We start from the raw sequence: 10951 nt of genomic DNA, 5'->3' as shown, positions 1-10951 counted from the left end.
ATAGATTCGCCTTTTACGGCTATATCCAAATACAGCCCGATCCTGATCATACTCGGTACGAATGTCGAGGCACTTAACGCTACACATTGTGCCAAATTTCAGCAAAATCGAATGGCAGCGTGACTTCAATGGGCCTAAGACCTTAAATCGGCAGATCGTTCTATATGGGGGCTATATAAAGATATTGTTCGATATGGTCCATCTTCGAACTTAACCCGCATATGGGTATAAAAGAGGGTCTGTGCAAAGCTTCGGCTAATTATCTCTTTATAGCCTGTAGTGTGATTTCAACAGACAAACGGACGGACATGGCTAGATCGTCTTAGATTTTTACGTCAGTTAAGAATATATACGTGAAAGGTATATTGTATATTTCGATCTGACAAAATTCCGTCGGTGGTGGGTATAAAAAGAGCCCTGTACTTAAAACAGTACCCTGTACTTAAAACAGTACCCTGTACCTAAAAAAACTATACTGTTCCTAAATAAGTACCCTACATAAAAATTACTCTGCACGTTTACTTTCATTATAAAAAATTTAACTCCACTTTACTCGCTTTATCAGTTGTTGTTAGGAAGGAAGTCCTTGCTTTTGTGATAACATGAAGACTACTGAAGTAAACTACCCCTTATTAATTTTGTGGTTTGAACAGTATAACATAAATAACTTCATTAATATACCCACTTACATACAAACAGATGCTTATATACTCTCGTATGCACATATGTATGTGAGTGTGTATATAACCCACTGTCTGGATGACAATTCAATAAGCCATGACAGTAAATGTTTACTTAGCATAAATGCGTTAAGATGCGGTTTTGTTGCTTTCCTCCCGAGACGACATTGGATCGTTGGACGGATGGATGGATGGCTGAATGAATAGATTGAATTAAATCGGATGGTATGGGATGGATGCATTTTGATGACGATGGCGACAAAGACAACCTAAAAATAATGAGAAAAAGGCCATAGAACAACAACGGCTGTCGCCGTAGCATTACTCCTTAAAATGGCCATAAAAGAGAATGGTGAATGTAAAAGTGGAATATTGTCAGACAGTATGGTTAGAGATGGTGTGTAGTGGCGTTTCTAACGACCGTTCATCCTTAATGTTATAGTCGGCTGGAGGAAGCACACGCTAGACGGATGGACGGACAAACCAACGAATGAATGAACGAACAACTGAATGTCATATCCACTGGATGGTGGCAGTGGCAAATGGAGAATTGTTTGTTTAGGACTCAATTCCAAAAAAAAAAGTGCAGAATGCAGGAAATTACTTATTGTCGCTGTTTCTCCTTAGCTGCTTCTTTTCGAATATACCATCAACAATGGACATCATCAATGTCATTTGATATACCAACATTGCAAAATGGTTGGTGAAAGACAATATAAGTGGTGAAGGCATTGATCCAACCATTGTGGACTACGTTTGTAACTTTTGTACTAGTGGTCAGTTTTTAGATTGGTTACATATTCATTCTTAAGCCATAATGCATTCAAAACTTTTGAAGGACATATCTTTGTTGAATTTTTGTCCTAAATTACTGAATATAATTTTTAGACCCCCCACCATGAATGAGGGTATACTAATTTCGACATTGCGTTTGTAACACCTCGAAATATTCGTCTAAGACCCCATAAAGTATATATATTCTTGATTGTCTTGACATTTTAAGCCGATCTAGGCATATCCGTCTGTCCAATCGTCCGTCTGTCGAAAGCACGCAAACTTTCAAAAGCGCTTGAAACTTTGCACAAATACTTCTTATTAGTGCAGGTCGGCTGTGATTGTAAATGGGCCAAATCAATTCATGTTTTGATATAGCTGTCATATAAACCGATCTTGGGTTTTGACTTCTTGAGCTTCTAGAGGAACCAATTATTATCCAATTTGGCATGAGGTAATTTGTTATGACTTCCAACAACTGTGCTAAAAATGGTCTAAATCAGTCCATACCCTGATCTAGCTGCCATATAAACCGATCTCCCGATTAGACTTCTTGAGCATCTAGAGGTCGCAATTGTTATCCAATTTGATTGAAATCTTGCTCATATCATTTTGGCATGACTTCATATAGCTGTGTTAGGTATGGTCCAAATCAGTCCATAACCTGATATAGCTATCATTTAAACCGATCTCCCGATTAGAGTTCTTGGGCTTTTGGAGTGCGCAATTCTTCTCCGATTTGGCTGAAATTTTTCACATGTTCCGCCATGTGCCATGTATGAACTAAATCGGTTCATAACCTGATATAGCCTTCATATAAACCGATCTCCTAATTTGACCTTCTGAGCCTCTTGGGGGCAAAATTTTTAATCAATTTGCCTTAAATTTTGGAAGTGATATTTATCTATGACTTGTATATAGCTCATATATATTTGAAAACGTATTTCGAAGAGTTTGGTGGGACCGAACTTTGAACACCCTCCACCTCGGGTATATACGTAAACCACCTTTCGTCAAAATCCGGTAAACCATATGCCTCATAGCAGCTATATCGAAATATGTTCCGATTTGGAGCAAATACTAATAAGTGCAAGTCAATGTTCAATTGTGTATAGCAAAATATTGGTCTTTTTAGTTATATCAAAAAATAAACCGATCTGAACCATATACGACACGGATGTCGAAAAGCATAACATAAGTCACTGTGTCAAATTTCAGTGAAATCGGATTATAAATGTGCCTTATAAGAGCCCAAGGCTTTAAATCGAGATATCGGCCTATATGGCAGCTATATCCAAATCTGAGTCGATTTGGGCCAAGTTGCAGAAAAATATCGAAGAGCCCAACAAAACTCACTGTCCCGAATTTTAGGGCCCCAAAAACCTCAAATCGAGAGATTGGTCTATATGGCAGCTATATCCAAATATCAACCGATCTCAGCCAAATTGAAGAAAAATGTCGAAGGGTCTCATTTATATCACTGTCCCAAATTTCGGCGATATCGGACAAAAATACACCTTTTTTGGGCCAAAAGGCCCAAAGCCTTAAATCGAGAGATCGGTCTATAAGGCGATCTGAATCATATTGCAGAAAGATGTCGAAGAGCCTAACATAACTCACTGTCCCAAATTTCGGCGAAATCGGACAATAAATGCGGATTTTATGGCCCAAGACCTTAAATCGAGAGATCGGTCTAATGGCAGCTATATACAAATCTGGACCGATCTGTGCCATATTGTAGAAGGATGTCGAGGGGCTTAATTTAACTCACTATCTCAAATTTCGGCGACATCGGACTATAAATGCGTCTTTTATGGACGCAAGACCTTAAATCGAGAGATCGGTCTATATGGCAGCTATATCCAAATCTGGACCGATCTGGGCCAAATTGCAGAAATTTGTCGAAGGGTCTAACACAACCGACTGTCCCAAATTTCAGCAAAATCGGTTAGTAAATTTGGCTTTTATGGGCCTAAGACCATCTAATCTATCTATCTAATCTATCTATCTAAATCTGTACCGATCTGGGCCAAATTGGAGAAGGATGCTGAAGGGCCTAACGCAACGCACTGTCTCAAATTTCAGCAAATTCAGATAATAAATTTGGCTTTTATGGGCCTAAGACCCTAAATCGTCTGATCGGTCTATATGGGGGCTTTATCAATATATAGTCCGATATAGCTCATCTTCGAGCTTAACCTGCTTATAGACAAAAAAGAAACTGTGCAAAGTTTCAGCTAAATATCTCCATTTTTAAAGACTTTAGCGTGATTTCAACAGACAGACGGACAGACGGTCGGACATGGCTAGAAAGTCTCAGATGTTTACGCTGATCAAGAATACATGTACTTTATAGGGTCGGAAACAAGTAAAAGCGCGCTAAGTTCGACCGGGCCGAATCTTGGGAACCCACCATCATAGATACTGCTTAAATATGGGAGCTATATCAGGTTATGGACCGATTTAGACCATACTTCGTACAGTTGTTGGGAGTCATAAAGGAAAACTATGGGTAATATTTCAGCCAAATCGGATGAAAATTGAGGCTTCCAGGGGTATAGTATACTATGTACAAAATTTCAGCCAAATCGGACATCTTCCAGGGGCTCACGAAGTCAAATCGGAGGATCGGTTTATATGGGAGATATATCCAAATCTCAACCGATATAACCCATTTGCAATCCCCAACAACCAGCATCAATATTAAGAATATGTGCAAAATTTCAAGAGGCTAGCTCTACGCGTTCGACCGCTATCGTGATGTCGAGGCGATCCAGAATATATATACTTTATGGGGTTCTAGATCAATATTTCGAGGTGTTACAATCGGAATGACTAGATTAGTATACCCCCATCCTATGGTGGTGGGTATAAAAATGTTACGTAACTCCATACCAATGTTTGTTTAAAATAATTTAATTTATTTTATCATTAAATGCTATTTAATTGAAACTAATGCGTAACTCCTCCCATTTTTTGCTCTTTGCACTATATACCAAAAAATGTATTTCTCATTATTAGAAACTGCCGTCGGCTATTTTGGTAATGCATACAAAAATATAACGAAAAAAAAAACACTGTGATTAAAAACAAGGCAATTAAAAATCTAATGTTAAATAATCATAAAGCAAATCAAAGGATTTTTTTCTGCTGTTTTTATATCTTTCTATGTCAAAACAAAAACAATTGCCAGGCAATATCAATGCCGCCCAATCATTGGAATGAATGAAATTTCTGCATATGTCGATGGATATTTATTATCATAAACAATAAATAAATGAAATCTCAAATCCGAAATCTTTTGGCGAGCTGAACAAAATAATAGGAAATCGGGGACATAAAATAACATTAAATGCTCACAAATCGAGGCAATTTATTTATCAACACCAGTCGGTACAAAACACTGATTATGATTAAAATAACACAAAATACTACTAAAACAATCATACAACAACAACAGAATAGGAGATTTTGTGTTAACTTAATTTCGGAATTACACTTGGGGCTATGTTTAAACCCACCACCGAATGAGGGGGGTATATTCTTTTTGTCATTCCGTTTGCAACACATCGAAATATCCATTTCTGATCCTATAAAGTATATATGATCGTCGTTAAAGTCTAAGACAATCTAAACATGTCCGTGCGTTTGTCTGTTGAAATAATGCTACAGCCTTTAAAAATTAGTATATTGAGCTTAACCTATGCCAAGATTCTTTTTTGTCCATAGGCTGGTGAAGTTCGAAGATGGGGGCTATATGGGGGCTATATATTACCCCATAGGGTAAATATTTTCATGATCGTCATGACATTGTATGTCGATCTACCTATGTCCGTCAGTCTGTCTATCGAAAGCACGCTTACTTTCGAAGGAGTAAAGCCAGCCGCTGGAAGTTTTGCAGAAATACTTCTCATAGGTGTAGGTCAGTTGGGATCGTAAATGGGCCGTATCGGTCCATGTTTTGATATAGCTGCCGTATAAACCGATCTTGGATCTTGACTTCTTGAGCCACTACAGAGCTGAAATTTTTATCCGATTTGGCTGAAATTTTGAAATAGGTGTTTTGTTATGATTTCCCTCAATTGTATTAAGTATGGCTGAAATCGGTACATAACCTGATATAGCTTTCATATAAACCGATTTGAGGTCTTGAATTCTTGAGCATCTAGACAACGCACATTATTTCCGATTTCGCTGAAACTTTGCACGACGTGTTTCGTCATGCAATGATTTGCAATAACTGTGCTAAGTATGGTTCAAATCGGTCCATAACCTGATATATTGGGTTGCCTAGAAAGTAATTGCGGATTTTTTAAAAGAAAGTAACTGCATTTTTAATAAAACTTAGAATGAACTTTAATCAAATATATAATTGCCATTTTTTTTCGATAACCTTTTGCCATCTTCCTGGCAAATTTAGTATTCCACGCTCATAGAACTTCTGGCCTTTATCTGCAAAAAACTGAACCAAGTTCGATTTTATAGCCTCATCATAGCCGAAAGTTTTACCATTTAAGGAGTTCTGCAAAGATCGAAATAAATGGTAGTCTGATGGTGCAAGGTCAGGGCTATATGGTGGATGCATCAAAAGTTCCCAGCCAAGCTCACTCAATTTTTGGCGAGTGAACAAAGATGTGTGCGGTCTAGCGTTGTCCTGGTGGAATATGACACCTTTACGATTGACCAATTCTGGTCGCTTCTCCTTGATGGCTGTATTCAATTTGTCCAATTGTTGACAGTAAACATCCGAATTAATCGTTTGGTTCCTAGGAAGCAGCTCAAAATATACCACACCCTTCCAATCCCACCAAACAGACAGCATATCCTTCTTTTGGTGGATATCAGCCTTTGAAGTGGTTTGAGCTGGTTCACCATGCTTGGACCATGATCGTTTCGACTAACGTTGTTGTAAACAATCCATTTTTCATCTCCATTTATGATTCGTTTTAAAAACGGATCGAATTCATTGCGTTTAAGGTGCATATCACAAGCGTTGATTCGGTTTGTTAAATGAATTTCTTTTAATATATGTGGTACCCATATTAAAATTGACGCCAAACAAACAAATGTAAACAAAATTTCGCGCCCTTTTTTCTAAAGCAAGCTAAAAGTAACAGCTGATAACTGACAGAAGAAAGAATGCAATTACAGAGTCACAAGCCGTTGAAAAAATTTGTCAACGCCGACTATATTACTACTATATTACCGACATTTACTTTTTGGGCAACCCAATAGCTGCCATTTTAACCGATCTGTGATCTTGACTTCTTGAGCCACTAAAGGAGCAATTTTTATCCGATTTGGCTGAAATATCAAAATTTCAGCCAAATCGGATAAAAAAAGTGTTTTGTTATGACTTCCAACAACTGTGCCCAGTATGGTTCAAATTGGTCTATAACCTGATATAGCTGCCATATAAACCGATCAGGGGTCTTGACTTCTTGAGCCTCTATAGAGCGCATTTATTATCTGATTTAGCTGAAATTTTGTACAACGGCTTCTCTCATGACCCTCAACATACGTGTCAAATATGGTCTGAATCGATCAATAGCTTGATAAAGCTCCCATATAAACCTATCTCCCGATTTTGCTTCTTACAAGGCACAATCTTATCCGAATGAACTGAAATATTACACAATGACTTCTACAATGGTCAGCATTCATTTATGGTCCGAATCGGACTATAACTTGATATAGCTCCAATAGCATAACAGTTCTTATTCAATATTCAATGTTTGTCTAAAAAAGGAAAGGAGATACCGTGCATAGAACTCGACAAATTCGATCAATGGTGGAGGGTATATAAGATTCGGCCCGGTCGAACATAACAAAACACCTCATGCAAAATTTCAGCCAAATCGGATGGGAATTGCGCGCTCTATTGGCTCAAAAAGTCAAGATCCAAGATTGGTTTATATGACATCTATACCAGATTTTTATCCGATTTGAATCATACTTAGCACAGTTGTTGGAACAGACACCGAAACACTACATGTAAAATTTTAGTTAAATCGGATGAGAATTGCGCGCTCTATTGGCTCAAAAAGTCAAAATCCAAGATTGGTTTATATGACAGCTATACCAGATTTTGATCCGATTTGAATCATACTTAGCACAGCTATACCAGATTTTTATCCGATTTGAATCATACTTAGCACAGTTGTTGGAACAGACACCGAAACACTACGTGTAAAATTTTAGTTAAATCGGATGAGAATTGCGCGCTCTATTGGCTCAAAAAGTCAAAATCCAAGATTGGTTTATATGACAGCTATACCAGATTTTGATTCGATTTGAATCATACTTAGCACAGTTGTTGGAGCAGTCACCGAAACACTACGTGAAAAATTTCAGTTAAATCGGATGAGAATTGCGCCCTCTAGAGGCTCAAGAAATCAAGACCCAAGAGCGGTTTATATGGCAGCTATATCAAAACATGGACCGATTTAAACCATTCTTAACGCAGTTGTTGAAATTGATACCAAAACACTACGTGCAAAATTGCAATAAAATCGGACGAGAATTGCGCCCTCTAGAGGCTCAAGAAGTCAAGACCCAAGATCGGTTTATATGGCAGCTCTATCAAAACATGGACCGATTTAAACCATTATTAACGAAGTTGTTGGAAGTACTATCAAAACACTATGTGCAAAATATCAATAAAATCAGATAAGAATTGCGCCGGTTTATATGGCAGCTATATCAAAACATGGACCGATTTGGCCTATTTACAATACCAACCGACCTACACTAATAAAAAGTATTTGTGCAAGATTTCAAGCGGCTAGCTTTACTCCTTCGAAAGTTAGCGTGCTTTCGACAGACAGACGGACGGACATTGCTAGATCGACTTAAAATGATATGACAATCAAGAATATATATACTTTATGGGGTCTTAAACGCATATTTCGAGGTGTTACAAACAGAATGACGAAATTAGTATACCCCCATCCTATGGTGGAGGGTATAATAAGTTTAAGGATATTTCACCCATAATAATTTCGAATCATTTTGAGCATGTTTCCATTTGGTTAACAATATCATCAAGGGAATGATTTCATAAACCAACATGCTTTACTTAACCCACATTAGGTAAGCCTTCTTTAAGCTTTTCTGGTATTTTTAGTAACTCATCACTTTATGTAACAGTTTACTGACTTACCCACAAATAGTATGTAATAAGCAGACAATGCTTCGTCACTTTCACAAGCAAAGCAAAAAACATATATATATATATATCTCCAACTATAAGACAACAATAAAACTATTTGTGTTTAAAGGAAATTTCACACCTTTGCTCAGATTATTTTATTTTCTTCAATAATAAAATAAGCAAATATTTTGATATCATCATAAATAAGACATTAAAACAAACCGATGAACCAACAGCAGCGCTTCAACAACATTGCCGATGTCCAGTCAGGCAGACAGATAGCCACCCACCACCACAATCTTTACTCGCCAGATTGGAAGCCCCTACCGAAAGAGAACTGTAGCAAAAACCACCAGATTGAATAGCTAGCTACTGGTTTCTCCTCTCATTGATGCTGTGAAACGCGTTGCTTTTTTCTTTGTGTACGTCTGTATATTTGTCCGTTTCTTTTTGGTTGTTGTTTTGCGATTAAATATATTTTGGCTCCGCCTTCTGGCCAAAGAAATTGAGTATTTTTCTTTTTTGTATTCTCATACAACCATAAGTAGTGAATCCATGAGATTCATATAGACACAAGATACACAATTATATCTGCACATAGGCACACCTTAGGGTGGCTTGTCATGATCCTTATCAGTTGTTACCAAAAACTTTAAGTATGAATTATTATTATACTGACTATGAATTATACGAACTTCGCATAATTGAAAACTTCGGATAAATGATACAAAATTCTTGTACTTTGCTGTTTTCAGTTATGGGGATTCGACTGTATAAACATCAGAACAATACCCAAATTTAAACCGATATTTGTACTCACCATCATAGGATGGGGGTACACTAATCTAATCAATTCCTTTGTAACACGCCTTTGTAACACCTCTCATTGATATGTGAGAAGTTTGCCGCGGTTCCCTAATGGAATGTTCATGGGCAAATTTGCATTTGCATATCGGAATATGAACATGAAAAACACTGTATTATTGTACGTAAGGCAGAGAGTTTTTATACCCTCCACCATAGGATGGGGGTATACTAATTTCGTCATTCTGTTAACACTCCGAAATATGAGTCTGGACCCCATAAAGTATTCTTGATCATCATGTCATTTTATGTCGATCTAGCCATGTCCGTCCGTCTGCTCGTCCGTCCGTCTGTCTGTCGAAAGCACGCTAACTTTCGAAGAAGTAAAGCTAGCCGCTTGAAATTTTGTTTGAATACTTCTTATTAGTGTAGGTCGGTTGGGATTGTAAATGAGCCATATCGGTCCATGTTTTGATATAGATGCCCTATAAGCCGATCTTGGATCTTGACTTCTTGACTTCTTGAGTTACTAGAGGGCGTAATTCTTTTCGGAATTGGCTGAAATTTTGCAAGAAGTGTTTTGTTATGACCTCCAACAACTGTGTCAAATATGGTTTTAATTGGTCCATAACTTTATATAGCTGCCATATAAACCGATCTGCGATCTTGACTTCTTGAGCATCTAGAGGTCGCAATAATTATCCGATTCGGCTGGAATTTTGTACAACGACTTCTCTCATGAGCTTTAATATACGCGTCATTTATGGTCTGAATCGGTCAATGGCCTGATACAGCTCCCATATAAACCGATCTCCCTATTTTACTTCTTGAGCCCCTAAAGGCGCAATTCTTATTCGAATTGGCTGAAATTGTACACATTGATTTCTATTTACTATGGTCTCCAACATTCATTCCATTATGGTTCGAATCCGACCATAATTTGATATAGCTCCAATAGCATAGCAATTCTTTCCTTTTGTCATATGTTTGCCTAAAAAGAGATACCGGGAAAAGAACTCGACAAATGCGATCCATGGTGGAGGGTATATAGATCCGGCCCGGCCGAACTTAGCACTCTTTTACTTGTTTCTGATGTTCTTGCCAGGATTTTAAACTCTGCGCTACGGTGGCCTCCTATACTATCACTTAGTAAATTGGCCCCCACAGACGCTTTATGGGTTATATTAAATTGTTATCGTGTGACATCAATACTATGCAGTAAAACCTTGCATAAACGCAGAATGGTCAATTAATTTTTAAAGAAGCTTTTCCTCGAACACTCCAAGTGTCTCTTATGCATCTATGACCAACATTGTAACCAGTAAGGAAAGGCAAAAGTCTGTATAATACCCTACAGCTACCCTATAAGCACACTGTGGAAGCTATATTCAATTCGGAACCAATTTTGATGGACATCGGCGGAAGTTTTCAGATGGGTTATTAAACAATCCGTATCAAATTTCGAGGAAATATGTTCTAACTGTAATAAGTACGGTTGACAAATGACGATATTATTGCAAATTACCCAATATGTGACGAA

This window comes from Stomoxys calcitrans, chromosome 1, assembly GCF_963082655.1.
Source record: "Stomoxys calcitrans chromosome 1, idStoCalc2.1, whole genome shotgun sequence".
Taxonomy (NCBI): domain Eukaryota; kingdom Metazoa; phylum Arthropoda; class Insecta; order Diptera; family Muscidae; genus Stomoxys; species Stomoxys calcitrans.
This window is presented reverse-complemented; position numbering follows the sequence as displayed.